The 26972-nt window shown below is 45.2% G+C and overlaps 1 protein-coding gene across 1 annotated transcript in view; it reads right to left on the reverse strand.

The window, feature by feature from the left end:
* The window catches only part of LOC144754754 (heparan-alpha-glucosaminide N-acetyltransferase-like), a 1466120-nt gene that overhangs the window by 977135 nt on the left and 462013 nt on the right, over positions 1 to 26972 (reverse strand). The gene's annotated exons all lie outside the window — the stretch shown is intronic.

Raw genomic sequence — 26972 nt, forward strand, 5'->3', positions numbered from 1 at the left:
TGATCACAGATGCATATCAGTAATAAAAACTGGTTTGTTGCATCAACAAACGGACCATAAAAGCAGGCATAAAAGCAGGAATTGGGGGCTTAGTAACTGTTGATGATCGTTCGCTGGATGTCAACTGGGACCTGATTAGAGTTTGGTGGGCCGGTTACTCCATCACACGATATCGCGTCCACCTGATTACTAGTGCATTGCACTTATAATAAGCGAAGTGGATATTCACCACATTGTGAAGGATTAGCCCATCCGCCAGACTCTAAATCAAACCCCGAGTCTTATTGTTGCCTCCTTGTGACTTTACCCACTGGCTAGAGAGGTCTGCAAAGGCCGCCCTCTCCAGACCAGACAAAGATGAAATTCTCTATACGAGGCCTCGAAGGAGGACTTCATTGGGGTACTGTGAGCTCCTCCTACAAGAAGCTAATGAAGTGGTTGCCTGCTCTCACCATTGGACCATACTTGTACTAGCGACAGCTGAAGGGGCTGTCGCTATGCAATTATATGAAGTCTGCGGTAATAAAAGGGCCATAGGCATTTCTAGTCCATCAATTTCCCAGCAGGCTCTTAATAAATGTGTTTGTCTTTGCTCTAATGCTAGGATTACCCAGTAGCGGCCCGTGGTGGGAGAGCTGCTGGGTGCTGACGTGGGAGGGGGATGGGCAGGGTGGGGGGTAGTAAACTACGGATTACGGCCGATTAGAGGTAAGTAAACTAATAAATAAATAAAACGAATTTCGTTGCACGCGCTGCGTTGCCAAATGCGATGCAAATTCATTTTATTTATTTATATGTTTACTATGTTTACTTACCTCTAATCGGCGGTAATCCGTAGTTTACTACCCCCCACCCTGCCCCTCCCCCTCCCACATCAGCACCCGGCAGCTTTCCCACCACGGGCCGCTACTGCGATTTCCCTGATCTGTCTGTCAAATGTTAATTCTGTTACTAATTTTCTCTACACTACCTTCTACAGGAATGTTGCTCGATTATTTATAAACAGTCTATCAAGGAAAAGTAGCTTCTGTTACATCGGAGCACTCAACACCCAGCCTCTGACTGCTCTTGTCATGAAACCTAATTCTGAAATTGGATTTGTTGCAGAACCTTTTTTAATCTTGACTGGTTAGGTTTCGCCTAAGTGAAAGCTGCGCACTGCGCAGCTTTTCGCGCAGGCGAAAACCTAACGAGAATACTATGTGGCTTGGGAATCCGCCCTCTGTTCCATTGGCTAGCTCCATAAATGGAGGCTAGCCATTGGAACAGAGATCTGTCCGTCATGGCCGGACCAGATTCGTGGGCGTTCCCGCGATTTCTTCCCTCTCCACCCTTTTCTGATCGTCATCGCGGCGGTGGGTGTGTGCTATTTTTTTTTTTTCATGTCGGCCTGTTTTGTTCTTTTTAGAAGTGTCTGTTGCTGGAGTTGGCTGCAAGATTTAAGTTCCCACGAAGCGATCTGGTAAGGAGCATTTTCTTTATAAATGTGTTTTCCCTTTGTATGTTCCCAGGGTGGCGGGCCTCGGAGCAAAGTGCGCCTGAAAGGCAGCCAGGAGCGGGCGGGCAGGGCCGCCCGAGATAGGGGCTCTGGAGCTTGGGAGCGGCCGACACCGCGCGTGTCTCGGCTCTTCCAGCCCTGGCTGCAAACGTGGTCCGGGGACTCTGCTCCCCATCTGGAAAAGCAGGTTATCGCAGCATGCGGGCTGGGCCCATCTGCACGTCCTAGGATCGGCAGGACGGGCTCTGCCTTTCATCCTTCCATGGACGAGAAAAAAGAGTAAGCACTTGATTGTGTAATAACACGCAGTTGAAAGGTGTGTTTGGTTTTTTCCTCCTCAAAACAAACATTACATTCCGTAGTTACACTTTAGTAAGGTCATACTGACTTCTGAGGGGATGTGTTAAGGAGAACTTACAAAAAATAAACATGGTTCCGAGAGACCTCTTTGCTTTCTATGAATATGCGGATGTCATGACTCTTGAGGCCAGGCAATGCGAGGGGACATAGGGTTGAGCCGGAGCTCCACCTTTGGAATTCCGAAGTGCCCTCAAGACCGGGCGGTTCCAATGAGCGCCTGGGCCTGCAAGCGCCTGGATACCCTATCAGGTGATTAGCAGCGCTGTATAAACCCGGATTGATTGATATAAATCGTAACACTTTAAATGATCCCACCATGTTACACTGTACATCCTGTTCCTCTGTATCCAGGTTTAGTGTCTTGGACTTGTGAAGTGACCCCCACAGGATTCGAAAAATGACTGGGCATGATTTCAGAAGCCCTTTTGAGGTCTTACCCATCATTTATAGAAAGAAATCAGACACACTAACAAATACTGGCACGGCTAGGGTTCCACTCATACGGGGTTTTATGCACAGACAGCCTGGTCATGCAGTTCTATGGCATGTTCACACAACACACACATACCACGCTATTTTACCATTAAAGTGTGAATACATTATAGAATTTCAGACGATCAGCCTTAGTATTGGCACACAGGGCGCACTATCAGTGCACACTGGTTATAAAATGGTGTCCGGATAAAACTGTGCAGTTTCTGCTGGATTCTGTTGATTTTATGTTAGATTCCCCAGTTTTGCTTCTTTTGGTTTTTAATCCATCACCCTCCACTTCCCAAGTGTAGGGCAATTTGCGGGTCGCATGACTTCAAAGTGGACACATTCGAGCACATGCCATCTTTATCAGGAAAGGGTGAACCGCCTCAGGCTCCAATGTCCTGCGAGGGTGTGGTGAGGCTGACAAGCTCCAGGCATGCTTCCTTCTGAAAGTGGCTGATGACAAAATGTCCAGGCACAGAAAGTTCTCAAGCTGCGAGAACATTGTGTGCTCATCACTTAGCTTTTTTTGTGACCACCCGTTACTTGCTAGGGTTGCACCCTCGAGTTTATGAGGAAAGGTCACACATATCTCATGGGAGTTCGTAAGTGAAAGCAAAAGCAATCTTTGGAATAAATTCTGAAGGATACTTTTCAAAGTTACAGATAATGTAGTGCGCTCCTCCTGGTAGCAGTTACATAAAAGGCCTTGTTACTCTCCTTATGAGTCATCTACATTCCCTTTATAAAGAACCCCATATGACTGTCCGCAGAATCCTAGCAGATTGTCCTACATTTTACTAAAGGTTTCCCTGTTTTTTTTCTGCAAAAATCCCAAAGGAATCCACCCCAAAACACTAAAGAAACACCACGCTTTTGGAGTTTGTTTACAACAATCTTAGCATTCTTCAGAACTGTTTCGAACTCTTCGGTGTCCTTTAAGGAGGCTGTTAGTTGTGGTACATGGCAATGAATCGGTCGGAAGGTGTGTGTTTGGGAGGAGGAGTTTTGGGGGGGGCGTGTCCCCTGCAGACCTGAACAGCAGGGCGGCTTGCTCTTGAATCAACCTCACGCCTCTTTCTTCCACCAGCTTACACTTCCTGTCCACTTACCTCACTCTTACAGGGTTCTTCTACCTATGTTACAATTTTACTTTATTTCCATTCCTCTTTTCTGTGGCCTGTCAGAGCCTGATGGTGAAAAATAATCGTGGTCTCCAAAAATGGGCGCTGGCTGCCACCACCTCCACAAATTATGCACTGTGTCTGTGAGTGTGCAAACGTGTGTGTGAGTGCGTGTCTAATTCACTGTGCATCTGCAAATAATTGCATTATAATGCAATCCATATTTCTGTGTAAAGTAAAACACATCAACGTTTTACACGTAATTCAAAGAAGTTAGAATGGCGGGTTAGTCCACGGCGGATGGCAAGACCGTCTGGTGCTTTTCTGCCGGTCGCCTTCTGTCAAGACAGTTAAATGAAGGCAGTTGAACAGAAAAAAAAGTCCCTAAGCGGAAGCAGACAAGCACTAAGGCTGATCTCCAGAGCCCATAAAGTACATACCGTATATAAGCATATAACAAGTATATACTAAAGTATATACAAGAGATATCGAATGCTCGACCTAAAAATGTAGCAAACCAACTGCAATACAAATCGATGAATGAGCATATTGAGGGGGATGTCTACTAGGAAGAGGAGGAGAGAGACAACAGCCTACCTGGCTTAACGCCTCTCTCTTCCACTTCTGAAATGCAAGGCTGCACTATATTTACAAGAATGTGGTGCAGCCTTGCAATTCCCCCCAATGGCGCTAAGAGACACCCATGCACCTTGTTAGACACCCTTGCACATTGGTGCAAGGGTGTCTGCTTGCAGGGGAGGATTTTTATGTGTAGGAAGGTGTCCCTTCCTGCATATAAACAATCCTAAAATTCCATTCTGTCACTTTCATGTGTGTTGCTTCAAGTAGCACACATGAAAGTGATAAAATGGAATTTAAAAAAAAGTTTGCTTATGTACAGGAAGGAATACCTTCTTGTACATAAACATGGGAAAAGCAAAAACGAGGAGAAATAATGCATTTCTCACTTTACCAAGTAAAGACCAGGGTTTTCCTGGTCTTAATTTTGGTGCTGCCTCTTATGTACGCCATCATTGTACATAGGGTGCAGCGTAAAATACAATGGGTGTTGCAGTGGAACGTCGACCACAACACCCACTGCATGTCCCATTCACGGTAACCATAGTGTGAAAGGAGGCCTTATGTACAAGGCAGCGTTAAGCCGTGTTAAGTTGCTTAATGCTGCCTTGTACAAAAGGCGCAGCCCCTGTCGCCACCACAACGTCACTATAGGTGACATTGTGGTGGGAATAGGGGCTTGTACATATACCCCTGAGTTTCTTGTACTTTTGAGCAGGATTTTAATCAGGGAGTGAATAGCACTGATCTGCAAAAAATGTAGACTCCACTGACATGATTAACAAAGATTTTGCGGAGGGGTACTCCTGTAGTACTTCTAGTACTCGTGGTTTAAATGCCAATTATCATAGCTCATTAGAGAAAGGTCAGCATGCTCCTTATGGGGTATATAAAGGATTTAATGGGAGGAACCTACTAACAGACATTCCAGTAACTAGAATTTGTTTTACTCATAATAATTGTACCTGCTTCATCTCTTCAACATATTTTACGGTAACTTTATAGATGTTTCCACACAAAGGCCTCAAGTGAACCCTTTACAGTCTTTATCACCAGTGCGACCACTATGACTGCTTGCTATTGCTACAACTGACAATAAAAGAGTACAATTGTTGTGCTTGCCCTGGCTTGCAGAGCCATAGTAGGTCAGACCTCCGAGGCAATAGAGGCAAGCAACCTCAACCCCCACTGTTGAGGTTGAGTAGCCCCTGCCTGCCCTAGGAGCCCCAAAACAGGTGTGACAAAGATGCATTCACACCCAAAGGTCATAACGTTCCTCAGCCTAGTGCCATGTTTTCCATGTGAGACTATGGCTGAAGCCCTCACCTGCATGAGGAATACAAACTATTGTCATGAAAAGACTACTGTAACATCCCCTATTGGATTGATAATGTCACCCAAGCCAGTGTTATTTCAGGCAGGGACCTCACACAAGCAAGTCTTGTCAGTTAGAGGGGGAATGGGCGGCTCCAGAATAAAAACAATCATTGACAAACCAATATTTCTAGCTTTTTATTAGGGAAGTGTGTTGGTTATAAGTGAACAACTTTTTGTGTGTTGCTACTAGCAGTCCTAGAAAGAAAATCCCATTCAACATTGGGAATGGACCCCTTTGCTTGACAGGATATATCAGCAAAGTTAAACTAAACAGAATAGAGTTAGGAATAGGAGTCTGGCAATGTTTTTGCTGTGAACTTAAAAGGCATACAAAGCAAATTACTTCATAGGTGATTGTTTGACAAAGAGGGCAGCATCTTCTTTCCACTTGCATGTCTTTAGTTTCTAAACAAAAAGCTGTAAATCCAACAATTTCCTTTCATGATAGCATAGTTAAAGAAAATAAATGTGCAAGGCAGATTAGTTAATAGGACTTTGTCTTTATAGCAGTCTAAGGCATGTAAAAGCACACAATTGCTAAACAAAGAGCCATAAATCAACCACTAAAATACCATCTTGTCAGCAGAGTAAATACATCAAATGAGAGGCACTGGGTCTCACTTGCATGCAATATGATGTGTTTGCAGTCTAACAAAAGTGATGCTTAATCCCCATTATCAAAGCCTAGTGGAAACACAAATATGTAACTTTATTCAAAATGAAGTCACCTTGATGGACAACCATTCCAAACGTTGGCAAACATTGAAAACCATATGAAAGACAACGTTTGAAGGGGGATGCCAAATTACTCTGTACATCCTATTGAACTTGTTGAAGGACTGATAACATGGCTTCTATGATAGTTAAGCTGTGTAATCATTGTGTACACACTAAAAGGACTGGGGGCTCATTGACGGGGGTAAATATACCTGTCAATAATTTGTCCTATCCTACCGAACTGCTTTCTGACTTTGCTGGAATATTCCTACAAAGACTATTTAGCTCCTGGAGATTAGAGGACTCAAACCCTGGACCCACCCCGTGCTACACGATGGAGACTCTTACGAAGCATTGTCTTTGCTGAAGACTAATATGTCGTCTGTTCCGCCTCCGTTTATGAGATACATATGTTTTGTAGATAGGCACACAAACTCAGTAGGCATATATATGTCTGGTAAATTAACATTTCTCTCTAACACTTAAAGTCAGGTGAAGAATGAGATAGTGAGGGTTAAACTGAAGACCTGAAGTCCTTTCAATATAGGGATATGGCATGTACACAAATAGGGCCAAAACATGTTGACCATAAAAGAGACAGTCAGGGAGGAACCCTAATAATTACTTTTATCCCCTCTATCCTTATGTTCCTATCAATCTTATATAGGACAGGCTAATACTGAATAAAACGTACATACACTTTCCTGATCCAATACAATGTTAACAGTCAACAGACCCCAGGGGCAGCCCCTCCGCTAAGGCGGAGGAGCGTCGCCCCACAGCTCTGTGAGCAGTAGTTAAAGAAAACTAAAATGATAATAACTAGTGTTATTATCATTTTTAGTCTTGTTTTCCTGGTGAGGGGCAGTGCTGGACTGCCAGCAGGGCAGGGGAGGAGTGATTTGCCCATTCCATGGTGTGCAATAATTCTCGGGCCGGCCAAACCGTCATGCACACTTTGCATGTTCTGTACCCAGGCTGCATTACAGCCTGGGTGCAGAACATGACCCAGGCTCTCATTCCTTGCCTGAGCGCTGATCCATGGTGCTTAGCCCAATCACAGCACTGCATTGCATTGCAGCGCTGTGATTGGCTAGAGGAGTCAGGAGCCTGGGTGCTTCCTGTTCCTGTTTCTAGAAGCGACAGGCGGTGGCAGCGAGTAGACAGAGAGGCGCCGGCCGGGTGACCGGCCTGATGGTAAGTGTTTTTTGGGGGCGTGGGTTCACGTACACCCTCCCCATCCCCCCGCCCCACCACCCCGGTAAATAGCGGCCGCCATTGACATACCCTTGTTCTGGAAACCAAAAGAAATGACATCTCTTCTAGAGCTCAGAATGAGCTCACCTTGCACTACAAGGATACTTGTGAAGAAGGCCTTGTGATGAAGCATGTCTCCAAGTGTGAGTGAGGGGCAACTTCTTATTTTTAATAATATTCAAGCAAAATTAAAATGGAGCTCGGTAGGAAAGGAAAAACAAAATAAACCACAGGCCTGAAGACCGTCTTCCTTCAATCTATATAGGGGTCATTCGAAACACTAATTTTGAATTGTGCAATCAATGAAACATGCGGAAAGCAACTCACTTATGGTACCTTTTGCCTCCTTTTTAAGAAAAATTGTAAGGAAAGCCTTATGCAAGTCGACCGTGGTATTTCACCAGCTTAATTGGTGATGTTCAGGTCAGTTATTTATGCCCAATCATTTTCAATGTTCACTAGCTGTTGCTTTAGTGGTACCTTTTACTCATCAGCAGGGCCACCATATGCACCTCCCCAGGCATGAAAAGAAAGCTGGATTAGCCTTGACAAAAAGACAAGAAATCAAGTAAAATGCACTACTTTAATGTCCGCCGCCAATGCAATTGCAGCCGTGGCTTTATTGATGATGCTTCAACATTGATTTTTAATTAACAACCCACAGCTAATATCTCTTTTTTTATGAAACTGATGAAGGCTGTGGGCTGCTTGTACTGTGTTCAAACATCTTGTACATGGTAATTAATAGAGGAAAAATGAACACATATTTTGTAACCAGTTATGAAGGGAAATGGGGAATCAAATGAGAGGAAAAATCGGTAACACGTCGGGGGATAGGCCGGCAGGTATTACGTACCTGAGTGGAAGGGTCCACTCAATTATAGATTACACAATAGTAAGTGGCGACTTAATTCCAGGCACTGAGACCTTTAAAATTGTCCAACGGCCAGAAAGTGACCACTTTCCCCAAATAACTTCCCTAAACTCTGCGCCCAACGTGGCACCGAAAATATCAAGTTTACTACACCAAGCCTCTAAATTCAATTTAAAGAAACTAAAATGGCGAGGAGAAACGCTGGAAAAAATCCAGCTCGCCGCAACAGCTCGAAAACTCGAGTTAGGGTTGCAAAAAAAGGAGGACCTGGTAAAAAATTGGGAGCAATTGGTCCTGGACCTTCTCCACAAATTTCCAGCAACTTCAGGTGTACCGAGTAAGTCTACCCTTAAAAAGGAGCCCTGGTTTTCCAACAAATTAAGAACAAAAAAAAGGAGGGTAGCGAAGGAGGTCCGACTTCTAGCTCGGCAAAAAAAACTGGGGTTACAAACAAATAAGGGGGACCTGTTAGAAGCCAGAAACGCTTATAGGAAGTTACTAAACATCGCAAAATCTGCCTATAAGGAGAAGCTATGGTATAAACTACTAAGTTCAGGAAAACACCCCAACAGTCGAGAATTTTGGGGTATCATTAACGACTTAAATAAAGGACCAAAACTCTACCAGGAAGCGGGAGTAGGAGCGGACTCTTGGACCCAACACGTGCAATCCCTCTACAGCATAACAACAGCAGGCCTCCCGAACAATACACCGGTAACAAATCCAGTAGAGAATGGCCAGTTGGGTACTTACAACATAGGTACAGTAGGACCGGGGTTAAAGGACAGCTCAAAAGAGGAGACAACAGTCCCAGAACTAACCACCAGAGGGGAACTCTGTAAAATCATTACAAGGCTAAAGGCTGAAGGAGCACCAGGCCCGAACGGGCTGCCCAACGCCGTCTTTAAACACGACCCGAAATTCTGGGCAGAAATCCTAACGCCACTTTTTAATCAAATCTATCAAGACACACAGGTACCTGCATCTTGGAAGGGCAACGTGATTCATCCAATATTCAAACATGGCGACCATGGCAACCCAACAAATTACAGACTTATATCGCTGATAGACGTCGAAGCAAAGCTTTACGCTTCTTGTTTTCTCCTAAAGCTGCAAGACTGGATCGTAGAATCTCACAGAATCCCCTGGTTTCAGACAGGCTTTAGGCGGAATATGGGGACAATTACCAACTTAACTTGCCTGTCTCTATTAATGGACAGAACAGCAGCAAAGGGCGCACAAATGTATGCCTGTTTTGTAGATATTAAATCTGCCTTCGACAGAGTTAACCGAGAGCGTCTATGGGGTAAACTGCAGCATTGGGGGTTGCCAACAAAACTAATACAGGCAATAAAAGTTTAACATGAAGACACATGGGCAACGGTCAAATTGGGAAATTGAGCTTATACAACGAGGAACATACCAAAACACCAGGGCCTAAAACAAGGCTGCGTTTTAGCCCCCACCCTTTTTAACCTTTTTCTTTCCGACTTCGCAACAGTGCTGGACACAGATGAAGTGCACCCACCTTCATTGGCAAACTTGCGAATTCCCTGCCTGCAATACGCAGATGACATAGTCCTGCTGAGCAAAACCCCAGTAGGTCTACAAAGAGCCTTAAACATACTATCAGCGTACTTAAAACAAGAAGGTCTGGATCTAAAAAAAGAAAAAACCAAAGTGGTCCGTCTAGTAGACCCAAAAAAACTTAGATACACATGGACGTACAACGGGACGAAGGTGAACGAACAAGGTTCGTATAAATACCTCGGAGTTACAATTTCCCAGGGAGCAAAACAAACGGAGCATATAACTGCAATACGCGCAAAAGCCCAAAGCCTAATTTTTGCTTATCGGTTGCTAAAAACAAAAATGGACTGTCCAAACCACAATCACCTCCTGAAGGTTATGTCGGCACAAATCTTACCATCCTTGTCTTATGGTCTCGTCACCTGGTGTGGCAAGGAAATAGACCTACTAAATGAGCTCCAAACCAAAATCTATAAAGCAGTTTTTAACCTTCCAAAGTGTGCTTCAGCCCCGCAAGTTAGGCTGGAATTTGGTCTGCAAAACCAGAAATATAGGAGCATGAGCGGCTTCATAAAACTGTGTCACAAGTTAAGATCAGCAGATCCAGATTCAATGGATTGGTTAAACTGGGAAGCTATAAAAAATCAAGGAGCAAAGGGAACCCTGTGCCCTTGGGGAAAACATCTGAAAATCTGTGTAAAAGAGCTGGAGTTGGAAGACACATGGGAATCCGTGAAGGACAAAGCAACTATAAGTAGTGAGGTACCAAAATCGATTTCTGATCACGTAGTATTGATAATCGATATGTTAGGATTAGCATGGTGTCCCTAAACTCACACTGTAGACATGCAAAAAGTAGTATTGCGGTATTTACTTTAATTTAGCTTCACACCACGTTACGCTATATGAATACCATATTATGGCCCTCTTTAATATCGTGCATGCACAGGCCCTATTCTCACTTAGCTTTAAAGCCTTGCTCCTGGGAAAGAAACCAACTGTTGCAGAAACTGCTGTTTCAGCTCGTTAGACTCGGCAAGGTCGTAGTTAGCTGAAGAAGGGCCGATAAGCACATTCCGGGAGGGGTGCAGGGTGGACCGTCTCTGAGAAGACAGAAGGGAGTCACCCGTCTGACCTTGTTGCCTGAGCGAAACCAGGAGCTCTTTGTGTGCCTTATATGGGTTTTCCTATTACTGTACTAGCTTGTACCAATTTGTATTTTTCCATGTTAGGCAATGATGATGCCAACGCAACTGTATATATGTGATGTGCTGACAATGTGCCAGCAGTCTTCTTGGCGGACCTCGTGGGTTAGGTCGCAAGGAGCTCCTCTGGCAGAGTTTGTTTTTGTGTAATAAACGCTTGAACCTTCTACACTGCCGACCGACTGCTTATTGGTAATGGTAAGGGGATTTTGTAATGTAATGATTATTGGTGGGTGGTGATAATATCATTTTCGGTACTTCAGTTGGCGACTCCGCCGGGACTCCGCGTTGGGGTCGTCCCTGTGTAAACACAGGTGACGTTGAAAGGGGTGCTCTCGATTGGGGGGGTTGCAGACCTGATACATAAGAATTCGGGGTTTTGCTCTGCCCTCCCGGTCCGGAGGGCCTCAGCTGCTAGTAGCCCCACGCCGGAGTCCTTCGGGTGTGACCCGAGAACCTGCAGCGTTGGTACTAACAAACGTCGGCAGTGGAGAACGTTCTGGCAGACCTGCGTGCACCAGGTGAGTGTTGTGTCTCGTTGTATGTTGAATTACATATACAGATCTGGATAGCGGAATTTAAGCATTTGGTGGCTTATGGTCACGGAGGAACTCTGAATTTGCATTTGGGTCATTAGTTGTCACAGAGAGAATTTGGGCAGGGGTCCGACGGGGGCAGTGTGGAACTGCACGTGCGGACGCTCTGGGTATACTAAAGATACGGATTACACGCCTAGGGGAACTGCGGTTCCTGCTCGGCCGGACTGTTCTCGGGAAAGCCGATGGTTGAGATTGGGTAGCACCCGGACAAATCTGGAGCGGCGCTTAAATGCGGGCTCAGCCAGAATAGTTCGGGAAGTGAACCATGAATGCTGTTGGATGGCCTGTAGACCGGTCTGTGGTTTAAAACCTGTGTGATTATCTTTAGGCAGTCTGAGGACGAGACTGTTGTTGGAAGTGTTCTTTGCAGCCTTTTGAATAGTAGCAGAAGAGTTCTCCACAAGTGGGAGCCGACGGGCTCCACTTTTTTTGATTGCAACTGTTGGAATTTATGTGTTACGTTTTACGTTCATATTCTTTGTCAGATTTATGATGAAAGACGGATGGGAGAATGATTGATGACATGGCCATGAGAATGAAAGCACAATGATGACGTGATATTTAATTTCGTTGCATTTGTACTAACGGAAAATTCCTTTTCAGCCAAAAACGAGATAATCCAATATGCCGTGCCTTAGCAAGTTGTGCTTTGGTTGTGTCCGTAGTGACGAAGGAAGGTTAGACGAGAGTCAGCCGACCCCCCCGGAGGGGACGCCTAGTCACGATATGTATTGTAAGCATGGTATTGGCCCCCTTATTTTTAACTCCTTGTGGAACAAATACACTAAGGACAATGTAGAATTACAATGGCCGAAAACTGGGTCTTTCGACGAAAAGAAGATTCAGTATTTACAAGAACGCCTTTTTGTTAAGCGCAGTCGACAATCGATGTTCGACACCCTTAACAAATGGCAGAAAGAAGCAAAAAGAAGACGCATTCGATCTGAAAAATTAATGAAGATAGAGCAGGGACAGACTATCACTCAGAAGGCCATCGCGTATGACAAAAACAAGATAGAACGAAATATCGAAATTGCAGATAGACAATTTAGGCTTCAAGTAGACCAATGTTATGTAGCTAGAGGGGGAACGGAGGATGAGATAGAGGAATTGTTAGACGCAAGGCCTCCCCCACCATATGCCCCGGAGCGTGTATATCCCGCAATACCTGTCCAGCCCGAAGCTAGGTCACGGGCATCTGCACCAGAGGAACAGGGCTCCGTCACTCTAGGGCGGAATAACGGTGTTTCCTCTCCCCATGGAGGGGCTTTGGTTACGCTTATCCCCGATTCTGCACCAACACTCACATCCCCTCAGTTGCAATTGAGTTTCCCAACGCCGGAGAGACCTTCCCCCCAGGTTTGCATCGCACCTGACGGGTCTGAACAGACCCCGAGGGGGGCGGTTGGGGGACTAGACAGCAAGCGGTTGTTCACTAGATCATCTGTGGGATATGGCGAAAAGGAAGCGTTAGAAGATCAGGCAGTTAAGTGGATACGGAATGACGTGTACACTACAGCTGACATATGGAGTACGGTGAAGGATTTAGAACCGGTCATGCAACAACATGTGCTATACCAGATGTCTAATTCACTTATTTGGTCTTGGGAAACAAGTTTCAGGGATGGAACGGCCCCTCAGATCCTGTATACTATCAGGGATTGGGCTCATAAATTTAGTCTAGCACCGGAGGAAGTATTTAAGAATGTAGACACTTTGGTTCAATATCGAAAAAGATTATTCTTGAAGAGTCCGCAGTGGACTACACAGCACCCTATGCGAGAGGTGCATCCCATCTATCATCCCGAGATCCCCGAGCAACGAGATGATAATCAGGCAGTCATACGGCAAGGGGTAGCGGCTAGGTTTCAGGAACAGTGGGTTTATACCCCATGGAAGAGAAGTGAGGTATTAGCGCTGGAATCCCAACTGCCAGATCCCCGAAAGAATCCTACTGCATATTACAAAGAACTGACTGAGGCAGCCGCTTCCGCTGTAATGACTTTAGCCGATGTTGAATTATTCTTTGGGCTACTAGTACCGGTGGACATATGGCGACAGGTGCACGATTCTAGTCACGTTGAGCTAGGCGGCACATGGGAGGAGCTAAGGGGCTGGGACCAGGATCGCAAACCAGGGGACAAACCAAGAGCGGAAATAACTTCTCTTCCAGCAAAAATAATAACTTTTATGCATACCTTAATCCCACCCCGGAAAGTTGACTGGGACAAACTGTCCGCCTGTAGACAGAAGAAGGATGAAAGTGTGTCCGACTTCTTTACCAGGTTCGAAGAAGTTTTCATTGATTTTAGCGGGCAAGATTTGGCAACAGAAGGGGGCACGAGGTTGTTCGTTAACAGGTTCATTACGAACATGGCCCCGGAAATTTCAGCCCGATTGGAGGCGGCAGAGAGTACCTGGACTACCTCTTCCCCGTCTGTAATCCTGAGCATGGCCCAGTACTATGAACATAGAGAAAATGAAAATAAAGATAAAGTGGATAAGAAAGCTAAGGATCTGAAGACTCGAGTACTGTTACAGCAAGTGGTTCGAGGGCAAGGAGGGGGTAGAGGTAGTCGGGGCCCAATGACGAGAGGGGCGGGGACCGGAAGGGGTTCGGGAGGAGTCCCATCAATAGGCATCAACCAGTGTTCCTATTGTAGAGAGGAGGGACACTGGAAAGCACAGTGTCCGTACTTGACCGCCCAGAACGGAACGATTCGGGGACGAGGTAGAGGACGAGGGGGCCCCGACCGAAGTGATATGCACAGAGACGACCGGACAGGCAAGTTGGAAAAGAATCATTTCGATGATCCCCAGCATAGACAGTACTACCATGGCGACTATGCAGAAGGGAATAACGATGTATACGCCCCAGCATAGGACAGCCAGGGACAGAGCGGGGGCCAAGTGTCAATTCCGGTCAATCAAAGGGGACCTTATGTGAAAGGGGAAGTATTGGGGACCTCTGAGGATTTTCTAATTGACACAGGAGCAATGAACAGTTCTGTTGCTCGATCATTGGTTCCAGGGGCGGCTCTGTCCGGGCAAAATAATGTTTCGGTGGGTTTCTCCGGAGTCCCAGTCGTAAGCCCCATCTCCAAACCTCTCCCTTTCACGATCGGTCCAGCCACCATTGACACTCCTCTATTATTGACTTCGAATTGTGGGGAAAATTTGTTAGGATTGGATATGCTGAAGAGATTGAATGCAACTATACATTGTTCTGCGGATGGGGTCTATTTAACTATACGTCCCTCTGTGGCCCCCGTTAAACAATGTTTCACGAAAAATGAACGACTCCCACCGGAGTTCGATGACATTCCAATTTCCCTTTGGGCTATAGGAGATGCAGATGTGGGTAAGCTGGACATTCCGCCAGTTCACATCACTTTGAAACAAGGTGCGAAATTACCACGCATCCCGCAGTACAAAATAGCGCCGGCGGGGGAACAGGCTTTATTGCGCATCATTCAGGACCTGATTAACAAAGGGGTAGTAGAAGAAACGAACGCCAACGTTTGCAATAGCCCGATTCTCCCGATTTTGAAGAGGAACCATGATGGTGGGGAGACAGGTGCTGCCTATCGTTTTGTCATTGATTTATGATCTGTTAACAAGATAGTGGTACCACAGTATCCGGTGGTGACAGATATCACTACAATTCTCACCATGATCCCGCCGACTGCAAAGTATTTTTCGGTCATCGATCTGAAGAATGCTTTCTTTAGCATTCCTATCCATCCTGATAGTAGGCAGATCTTCGGATTTTCAATATCTGGTCGAAGTTTCCGCTTCTGTTGCGCTCCTCAAGGCTATACTGAAAGTCCGAGCATATATAGCCAGGCCCTCAAGGCTCTGTTGGATGACTTGGACTTGCCGGAAGGCAACGTCCTCTTGCAATATGTGGATGACTTACTCGTTGCGTCTGATACGGAAGAAGGATGTAAAGAAGCTACGATTAAGTTGTTGCACCATTTGGCTGTTAAGGGGAACAAGGTATCATTATCTAAATTTCAATACTGTCGACAGGAGGTGACCTACTTAGGTCATCTCTTATCGAAGGAGGGTAGACGACTAACACCTGAACGAATTACCACAATTTCTAGCATGTCTGTACCTTGCACGCAACGTGAAGTCCGCGCTTTTCTTGGCATCACATCTTACTGTCGCCAATGGATACCTAATTTTTCACTTCTGGCTAAACCCTTGTTGCATTTGACTACTAAAGATGTGCATGAACCCCTACCCTGGACGGATGAATGTCAGCTCTCTTTTGACTCTTTAAAAACTGCTTTATGCTCCGCCCCTGTTCTGGGTACTCCAGACTATCGTAAACCTTTTGTACTATATGTACACGAGGTCGACGGTTGTTCATTGTCTGTTTTAACGCAGGCCTTTGGAGGTAAGCAAAGACCGTGCGCCTATTTGTCAGCAACATTGGATAATGTTGCAAGAGCACTTCCTAGCTGTCTGAGGGCTACGGCTGCAGTGGCAGTGGCAATCCGGCAGTCAGAAGGACTCGTTTTAAATTCCAATTTGACTGTAATGGTGCCGCATGCAGTGGACACCTTACTAAACAAAACAAAAACGCAGTATCTTACGAGTGCACGTCTTACTGGATATTAGCTGACCTTATTTGCACCACATATTACGATTACTCGATGCGCAACCCTGAACCCAGCCACATTATTACCGCTCCCTACGAGTGGACAGGACACTGATTTACATAATTGCATATATCGCACAGAAGAAGAGACCAAGGGTAGGATTGACCTCACGGACACACCCTTAGATCACCCCCAGGGAGAGCTATATGTGGATGGTTCTTGTTTCAAACTAACAGATGGCACAACGACAGCTGCATATGCGATCACGACCCTAAAAACGGTTGTTGAAACACTCCGAGTACCCCACCGGTCCGCCCAAGCTGCTGAACTTATGGCCTTGTTGCGAGCCTGTGAGCTGAGTGAGGGACTCGAGGTCAATATCTACACAGACAGCCAATACGCCTTTGGTGTAGCCCATAGTTTTGGGCGACTGTGGAGGGAGAGGGGCTTCCTTACTTCACATGGTCAGAAGATACAGAACGGACAGCTAGTTTTGAGGTTGTTAGATGCTCTCACCCTACCCAAGAAAGTGGCTATCATAAAATGTAGTGCTCACAAAGCAATTGTGGATGAGGTGGGGGAAGGCAATGCTTTTGCAGATCAGGTGGCCAAGCAGACAGCACAGTCACTGATGTCACCCATGTATGTCAACTCCTCTGCCAGATGGGTGGGGGGGGGACTCTGGCCTATTTGATAATACTATGGAAAGTGTGAGAATACTGCAAAAGGAAGCCACCTCCGCAGAATTAGAGAGATGGGAACGCGAGGTAGGGAGATTGGATGAAAATGATTGTTGGATTGACTTGACCGACAAACAAAGGTGGCTACTGCCTAATGCACTGGTACAGGCCGTGGTAACCATGGCACATGGACCCGCACATATAGAAGCAAAAGGTATTTGTGGGCTTTTGGATCCAGTTTGGAATAACCCAAATATTCAACGGACGGCTGTCCGCTTGGTCCAATATTGCATGGTTTGCTTGCAGCATAATCCAGGAAAGGGAGAGAATGTCTTGAGCGGGAATTTTGCACCACCTACATTGCCCTTTGAAGTGCTCCAGATGGATTATATTCATATGGAACGCGTCAACAATTTGAAGTACGTACTGGTTGTGGTCTGTGCATTTAGTAAATGGGTTGAGGCATACCCTACAAAGGAAAACACAGCTCTGGCAACTGCAAAGGCCCTCCTGAAGGAGTTTGTGCCTCGCTTTGGATTGCCTCGCCTGATCTGGTCGGACAACGGGGGACATTTCCATGGGGCCCTTGTTCAGCATATCTGTGAGGGTCTACACATTAAACAGAAGTTCCACGCTGCCCGACACCCCCAATCAGCAGGGCTTGTGGAGAAGTACAATGGTATTTTAAAATTGAAAATGGCAAAAATACAGGAGAGCACGGGGTTGAAATGGCCTGACACTTTACCCCTAGCCCTTATGTCTTTGCGTGTCACCCCGCACTCCCGATCTGGCCTCTCTCCCTATGAGATACTGTTTGGGAGGCCTGCTAACGTGTGGGGGGTACCTAGACCTCGTTCTTTTGCAGATATTGAATATCCTATGTTGATTGATTATCTTTATGCTTTGACTAAAGACCTTCGTTCTGTTCATCAGCAGGTAGCTTCTGTACTGCAGCCGCTGCCAGAGGGCCCCGGTCATCGTTTACAGCCCCGGCCAGTGGGTCCTGGTCAAAAAGTTCGAGCGGCACACCAGCTTGGCTCCTAGATGGTCTGAGCCACGGCAGATTTTGTTGGCCACCCGGACGGCGGTTAAAGTGGATGGACGCAAGCATTGGATACATGTTTCGCATCTCAAGCGACTACCACTTCCACTCCCTGGTGAGCGGTCACGTCCAGGGGGAATTCTGACACAGGAAACTGAAAGAGCTGATGCATTTGTGCCCTTTTCTGACGCCTGCGAAATTGAGCGAAGGCTACAGGAGGGATCGGCGAGATCAGATGACTTGGTCTCCACTGAAGTTGCAAGTGAACGTGCAATAGCTTTGAATTCTGTTTCAAGTACCTCAGAAGACGAAACCTCACAAGTACGGAAAGCCCCGGGTGTGCTCTTTTCTGACCCTGAAGTGCCGGGTCACGAGCGATACAATTTCCGGCTCAGGAAGCCGGCACGCGGCGCCTCAGACCCCCTTGCTAGGAGATAGGGAAAGACTTCATTGCATAAGATAAGGCTTGCTAGACTACAGGTCTGGGGCGCTGAGCAAGACACTGGACTGAACCCGTTGAGAGCTGGAACTTTTGATCATTGTGCTCTGTTCAGAAAGAAGATTCTGTTAAGCAAGGCGGCTTCTACTTTGGGATAGGGATACGAGTCTGCCTGTGAGACTCTGACGGACGCAGGAAAGAAGAACCCTCTGGCAGGTCGGACTGCTAGGCCTACTTTTGGACTTTTAGCTAGCAATGTACCCTTTTGGTCGCGTTATCGTAGAAGAAGAGTTTCCTATTGCACCTCGACACGTACCTTTTTATGAACCTATGTTTTCCACATGGACCACGAAGGTCAAAATAGCATTTGTTGTGACTATAACTGTTATAGTAGCTGTGTTCATGGGTCTGTTCGTATACTTAGAACATAAATACCCGTTACAGAAGTTTTTGCCAACCACTGTTGCACCCCCCGAACATTTCCTGTTCACCCTAGCACCACACAAAAAAAGACATCGCCAGAAATATGCTAAAAATGTATTCATAGAAATGCTGCACCAAACACACAATGTTACTAACACTACGGATTGTTGGGTTTGTGGGCTCCTGCCATCTGTGGTGCGCAATCATGATCTGTTTCTCTCCCGCCCTCTGTCTTATTTAGGTAGTTGTGAAGCTTGGTACAAACTGTTTCTGGCAATATACCGGCATTGGGGTGAGCATCACAGGGACTTCGATGTCAATGAACATAATATCATTATTGACTATGTTCGAGCACACTATGCTTATATTCGAACGGGAAATGGGGATCAGGTGAAAATTGACCCACAGGGTTGCATACAGCTGTATTTATCAGTAATGAACAAAACTTGGTTGCAAGATGAACTGTATGACTTTAAGGATTTTAATGCCACACAATACTTTCAGCTTTTCATTGAACGAAATGTTACCAAAGATCGTACTGTGCCTATCCCGATTTTGAATGTTTCTGCAGGATTTTGTGTGCAAGGGATGGGTAGGATACAAATGGGGAATAGCATTTGCAATTATACCTATCGACTGCAGAAACGTATTAGCCCCCTTTTGATTACCCCACACAATGTGTATTTTGTGTGTGGGGAGCACGCATACACTTGGTTACCACGGAATTGGGGGGGACGTTGCTATCTATCCTTTCTGTTTCCTCCTGTTTATGTGGCCCCCTCCAATTATCACAAAACGCATCAGTTATACCCGATGCGATCCCATCCTGAGAATACAGCCACCCCTGTGACAAGTACAGCAGTAGCAAGCTCCGCCGCTGTAATCTCTAGCCATTCCAATATTGCGTTCTTACACAGATCACGTAGACAGTTTGATATGACGGAAGTTGATCAAACAGATACCTCCTTGCAGCAATTTACGGATTTTAGTACGGGTTTAGTACCCTTCTGGGGGCCTATCTTCAATAGTAGGGAAATTAGGAGATTGTCTAGAATAGTGGAGAATGTTATTAATATCACCACTGATATTTTAACAAACCTCACCGTGGAGCTTCAGGCTACTAGACTTGTAGCGCTTCAAAATCGTATGGTTTTAGATGTTATCTTAGCTGATCGGGGTGGGGCATGCCGTGTCATCGGCAGTTCTTGCTGTGTTTATATTCCTGACTCCGCCCCCTCGGTCCATCTAGCCATCCAAAAGCTGCACCGCATTGCCTCTGAGATGCATACTGAAAATGGGTCCTGGTCATTGTCAGGTTGGTTTTGGGGACTCTTGTCCACGTGGGGATGGAAGCTGATGTTGATCTTAGGAGGTGCAGCTGGCATCATCTTTGCGTGTTGCGTCTTGATGCAGTGTGGTCCAGCCTGCTGTTCTTACTGTGCTTCCCGTATCACCACGCTGTGCGTTCCAACCCCTGTCTCTGTTAAAGCTCAAATGCTGCAGAAGGAGGTACATGACATGATGGCTATCGATGAAAAAATATTCGAGGATTAGATGTTTTTCGTTTTGTTTAGCTCCACCACGCTAAAAGGAGGGTTTGAGGTACCAAAATCGATTTCTGATCACGTAGTATTGATAATCGATATGTTAGGATTAGCATGGTGTCCCTAAACTCACACTGTAGACATGCAAAAAGTAGTATTGCGGTATTTACTTTAATTTAGCTTCACACCACGTTACGGTATATGAATACCATATTATGGCCCTCTTTAATATCGTGCATGCACAGGCCCTATTCTCACTTAGCTTTAAAGCCTTGCTCCTGGGAAAGAAACCAACTGTTGCAGAAACTGCTGTTTCAGCTCGTTAGACTCGGCAAGGTCGTAGTTAGCTGAAGAAGGGCCGATAAGCACATTCTGGGAGGGGTGCAGGGTGAACCGTCTCTGAGAAGACAGAAGGGAGTCACCCGTCTGACCTTGTTGCCTGAGCGAAACCAGGAGCTCTTTGTGTGCCTTATATGGGTATTCCTATTACTGTACTAGCTTGTACCAATTTGTATTTTTCCATGTTAGGCAATGATGATGCCAACGCAACTGTATATATGTGATGTGCTGACAATGTGCCAGCAGTCTTCTTGGCGGACCTCGTGGGTTAGGTCGCAAGGAGCTCCTCTGGCAGAGTTTGTTTTTGTGTAATAAACGCTTGAACCTTCTACACTGCCGACCGACTGCTTATTGGTAATGGTAAGGGGATTTTGTAATGTAATGATTATTGGTGGGTGGTGATAATATAATTTTCGGTACTTCAGTAGATTAGCCAATAAGGCAGCAAGGATGAAATCTTTCCAAGATGACAAAGCGTCACTTCTCAAACGGCGACATGGTTGGACCATAATCAACTCCTTTAAAGCAGGACTACCGCATGCATACTTATCCTCTCATTTCAATGTGCACTTAAAAAGAGCCTTCACAGACTATAGGATGGGCATGCACATTTCGAAGGATCTAGCACCATCCTGGAAATGTAACTACCAGACGGAGAGTTGTAGACTATGTGGATACAAAACAGAATCACTAGCTCACTTTTTGTGTGTTTGTCCGGTTCTCCTAGCACAACGTCGTCGATTCTTAAAACAGATCTGCAACGAGTTAAACATCCGCACCTGAAGGCAAACGGTAACTTGTTGGCTGGGAGGGAGTTCAATTATTTTGGCTTGCCGGGGAATAAAATTCTTGGCAGAAGTGAAAAAATGCCTGAGTCTTGTGGAACAAGGACAGGGCTAAAGAAGCGGGTCACCAACACTGCCTCGATCCTAATGACTGGTAAACCCTGCACAATTCATGTAATACCATTATGACCCTAAAGACTGCGGGAGTATCCCCGGATGAAATTTTTTTTTAAACTGTGTTACATCATTTTAACAAAGGAGTAGTCTGATTTTTTAGCAAGCATTTTGTCTTTTTTGTACCATAAAATTATCATGTGGAAATTGTAATGATTTTAATTAATTATGCAATAAATCTTTTGACTTTGACTTTGAGATGAAAAATCATGATATAATCAATATATTAACTAGCCTGTTTTAAAACAATGCTACAGATCACAGTACTGGTGCACACATCTTATTCAGGAATGGGTGGACCATATATTTTTGTTCGACGGGGCCACTTGACTTCATTAATAGAAAATGTCCTTCACAGCAGTAATGGAGGTTGGATATTACACCCTCAGCCCTTTTTTGGATTTTTTTTGTCCAGTCCGTCACTGCCAGGAAAAAAACCTAGCTGTGAGGACAGAAAGAAAGCAATGACCCCACACCCTGGGAGTTTGTTTCAGAAAAACACAAACTTTGGCAAAGTTTGGTGAACCGTAATCCAAACCAACGACAACTGTCAACCAAACATTCAGTACATTGAAAGGAACTCCCATCATGGCAGTTGTACAGAGATGACCATTGGGTCAGCGGTCATCTCTAAATCTGACAGATCTGTAACCTGACACCATGACAAATCTGTCACAATGTCAGAAGTAATGTCTTTCACCATCATGATAAGTGTGGTACGTTCTGTCAAACTATACATCAGGCCTTTTATCTTTAGGGATGGCCTTCCATGTGTGATAAGACACATTGATCTAGGCTAAAAAATGTAAAATTACAAAAAACAAAATTTAAAAAAATGGGCCTGGGCTACAGTGGTTCTTCTCTGAAAGAATTAAGGTCCTTAAGCCGCTTTTCTGGTAAAAACAATTGCAAGGGCCCTCTTTGTTCTTAGTTCTTTTTCTAGTAATACCGTGCAGGTGCATTAGCTTCGATTCTGTAAGGTTCAGGGTTTGCAACCGCAAAAACCCTTTTACGTATGTACTAAACTAATTTTGCATCCAAAAATGTTTCTTAATTGCAAAAGGGGTTTACAAATCATTGCAGAGTTGCAATTTGGACGAAATAATTAGGGGCGTTTCTTCCACACAGCGATTTGGTAACTTATCAATTGCTTGTGACCATAATTGAGGTAAAAAACTGTTGATCACTTACTGACTCCCGAGCTGGAGTAGCAACTGTTTGACAAAGTGGTGGAGGTCCTGTTTGGACCTCTTCCCCTTCGGGAATCGATCTGGCAGCTTCATGGGGCATAGGCAGTGGTCCAATGGACCACTGTCCTCTCCCACTGAAATTTCCAGATAACATTTTTATTTAAAAATAGTATTCCTGGTTCCCGTAAGGAACTCAGGTTGCTTAAAAAAAATAAGTAATTTGCTTTCAATGCAGGTATAGGGATGGTGGTCAGCCCCTTGCACACCACAATACCTGTGTTTGTTTACAATCACAGGGAGCTGGTAGACAGGTTCCACTGCAACACCCTGCAATTTGTTATATTGTAAACCGATCAATTACTACATGGGTCAGTTTTCAAAATAGAATGACCGGACGTGAACCGTGTCAATCTCAAAACAAGTCAGCTGTATTAGAATGACTAGGCCCAGGCATGGCAAAATGACTCTATGAATGATGGATGTCCTTGAAAGACTTTTGGGGCCTATGTACAAGCCCCTATCGCCACCAGAATGTCAGCTATAGTGACGTTGTGGTGGCAATAGGGGCTGCGCCTTATGTTCAAAGCAACGTTAAGACACTTAACGTGGCTTAACGCTGCCTTGTACATAAGGCCCCCTATGGTTAGCGTGAAAGGGGTTGGCAGTGGGTGTTGCGGTGGACATTCCATCACAACACACATTCATGTTGACGTTGCCCCCTGTGTACAAGGGTGCCGTACATAGGAGCCAGCCCAAAATTAAGACCAGGTAAAAACTGGTCTTAAAATGGCGAAACGAGGAGAAATGCATTATTTCTCCTCGTTTTTGCTTTTTCCATGTGTGCTGCCATTGCAGCACACATGGAAAAAGCAAAATGCCATGGTTTGCTTATGTACAGGAAGGTCCCCCTTCCTGTACATAAACATTTTTTTTTTAATGCCAGTTTGTGACTTTTATGTGTGCTGAAGCAGCACACATGAAAGTAACAGAATGGCATTTTAGGATTGTTTATGTGCAGGAAGGGGCACCTTCATACACATGAACAATCCTCCCCTGCTCGCAAACACCCTTCCACTATGGTGCAAGGGTGCCTGCGTTGGCGCACATCCTCTTGTATCCTTGTACATATCCCCCTCTCTTGGGCTGTGGAATAGAGGAAGTCATGGTACTGAGTTTTGAGTTAGGAGCTGTGGAAACAAAAGCATGTGGCCAGGAATGGCACATACTCTGGACATTAATCAAGTGTGGCCAGGGTGGAGCTACTAGCCTGCCCTTTGATATCCACGGCACTACCCTTGCAAACCTTGGTCCACAGGGCATGAAGGAAAGAACAGGAACAGACACTAAACAGGGCTCTGATGAACACATTTCCGTTCTGTAGCTCCCACTCTTTGCTTTAACCCAACCATTTTGTCAGCAAATCAGAGGCTGTTGGGTGGTAGTGGGGGCTAAGGGTGGAATATGGAGTCATTCTGATGTTGTCTTTGGCGATCACAGTGTGTACTGTCAGTTTCGCTATCCTGGTATTTCAAGGAATCGGCGTCCATGTAATCCACCTGAGGTTGGCATAAGAGGACTCTAGCAGTTGAAGATACTACATAATATGACATAACCATTTAAATGTCCAAGAAGACTGTGCCTTAGCTGGGCCTCACATAAATGACCTGCTTTGTGCGATTCTGCACTAATGATGCCATTTTTGGGGTAGTTGGTTAATGTTCAATGTTACATAGAATAAGAATACGAAATAAGAAAATTAGCGAATGTAATGATGGTTTAGTATCCTTAGAGCACAAATGCAATTTTCCTTTCCTTTTCACATGCTTTGCTCCTACGCCGCCCAGCCTCCGGGATGTGGGCCGTATTTGGCTGTGTATTGTCCTTGAAACAGCATGTTATCACCTTTTACATATGAGCGGTCTCGATGACCAGGTATTTTGTGCCTCTTTTATACTTTCGCAATAAAAAAAATTGGAAAAAAAAAATGTCCAAGAAGAAGAAAATATTTTCCTTTAATCTGAAGAAACAGTGATTCCTTGCTAGTTTGAGATCAAGAGGGAGCTCTGAGGGTAGGTGCTTCTAGGCAGTAGTATTAAGGAATTGAATGATCTTGTGACTACAATGAGTGTCTGTTCTCCATTTTGTTTCTATTCGTTATGACATAGCTTGTAGCCCAGTTGGTTTCAGATTATACTGGGTGTGTATGCCCCTTGCCTTTAAGTCGGTGATCTGCAAGCTGTGTACTAGCGAGTGACAAATCACCCTCTGTGTGGTGTTTAGCACTGCAATGGCTACCACATAGTGTGGTGCAGGCGCATTTAAGTTGACTTGTGTATTTCTTACCTTCAAGGTAAATGAATGCCACCTCTTTTGTATCACTCATTGCTCTTGGGGGGAGTTTTTGCTTGCTCATATGATTGTGGGCATTTTTACAGAGGAGAATGAGGGGCAACAGAAAGCTGAATATTTACAGCAACAGAGCATTGTAAAAATACACACAGCAATCCAGATGGCGACATGAGCAGAAGTTATGCAACTTTTAAAGACAAAGATATGATCTGTTAGGGTGCCTTTACGACTGATGAGTGCAATAACAACTGGTGTAGTAATCTCATTGGTAAACACAACAAGATGATGGACGGAGTGTTGAAACTTACAAACCACTCCCCCAGTCAAAAGATCTGGGTTGAATCCATCTCTCTTTTGCTCACCATGCCACCCCAGTTTGGACCCATCCATATGCAAATCAATCTTGATCCTGCTCCTCATGGGAACAGTCCAGCCTGGACTGCAGGCCAGGCCCTCCCTGGACCGGAAACAATCATCCTGGGACTGGTTTCGGGTATTCACCCCTCATCAGACAGGCTAGCATGAATCCACTGGCACAATGAGCAAGGGACCCATGTATGGGACCCAAGCTAGCCTGTCTGATGAGAGGAGATACCCCGAAACTAGTCCCAGGATGCTTGTTTCTGGTCCAGAGAGGACCAGGCCTGGCAGTCCAAGATGGACTGTTCCAATGGGAAGCAGGGTCAGGATTGATTTGTATATGGCTAGGTCCAAACTGGGGTGGCATGGTGAACAAAAGAATGATGTATTTAACCCAGATCTGTGACAGGTGATTGTTTGAAAAGTTTCAGCACTCCATCATTCATCTTGTTGTGTTTGCTGTAATTTCATTGGTAACATGAGCAGTAGCAAAACACCTTCTAAAGACACCTACCAACTGAACCTGAAATTATGATCCAACCTTACAGGATCAACTGATGGCAAACATTGAGGTAAATCACAGTGGTAACAGATTTCAGGGTGATTCCGATCAAAACAAGTTGTTTTCCACAAACGGGTGCGGTGCAAGAGCAAAGCATGACTTCTCCATGATTTCACTTAGAATGCCAAGGCGCAACTGACGTCCTTGTTGATGCTTAGCCAATCACATCTGTATGCTGTATGTAGTGTGGCCCATCTCCACTTCACCGTCCAGCTGAGATATTCAATAGAAAAGCAAAAATAAGATTCACTGGACTGCCACCAATAAAATGGTCATGCAGTCCAATCATAATAAAATACCCAGCAGCCCCCTGAGTCTTCCACCGAAAATATACATTACTCTATTTGGTACCTAATCACCCTCCTCCTTCCTTGAGGTCTCACACACAATGTAGATCCTTGCGTCCTGCTGCTCGCCCACCACCCTCTGAACGTTCCCTCTGCCCCTAGAGTGATAGGTGAGAGCAGAAGGAGCCACCACAGGCGGCCTCCCCTCAGCTGAGGCTTCTGCGTTTCCTACTTAAAGCTCCTGAGTTGATGGTAGCATCACAGGCGCCGCCAAGGTCCAGATACACTACGTTTGAAGTAACGTCTCACTGCATTACATTACACTGCTATTTTTTCACCACTGTCATTTTGAGTGATATTTTTAAGTTAGCATCATTTTACAGAGTACCTCTCCATTTTATATATAAAAGTACAGTAACGTCTTTAAGGCGCCACAGCGCTCTAAAAAATGAAATCATAAGTAAAGAAGAAAGGTGAATACATTGCACCTGGGGCCTTTTCTGAAGATTCAAACCTCTGATGAAAGTTGACCAAGCATGTTCTTTAAAGGGAAACCTGATTAAGTGGCTCTAAGATTAGAGGCCAAATTGC

This window comes from Lissotriton helveticus, chromosome 5_1 (genome assembly GCF_964261635.1).
Source record: "Lissotriton helveticus chromosome 5_1, aLisHel1.1, whole genome shotgun sequence".
In the NCBI taxonomy this organism is placed as follows: domain Eukaryota; kingdom Metazoa; phylum Chordata; class Amphibia; order Caudata; family Salamandridae; genus Lissotriton; species Lissotriton helveticus.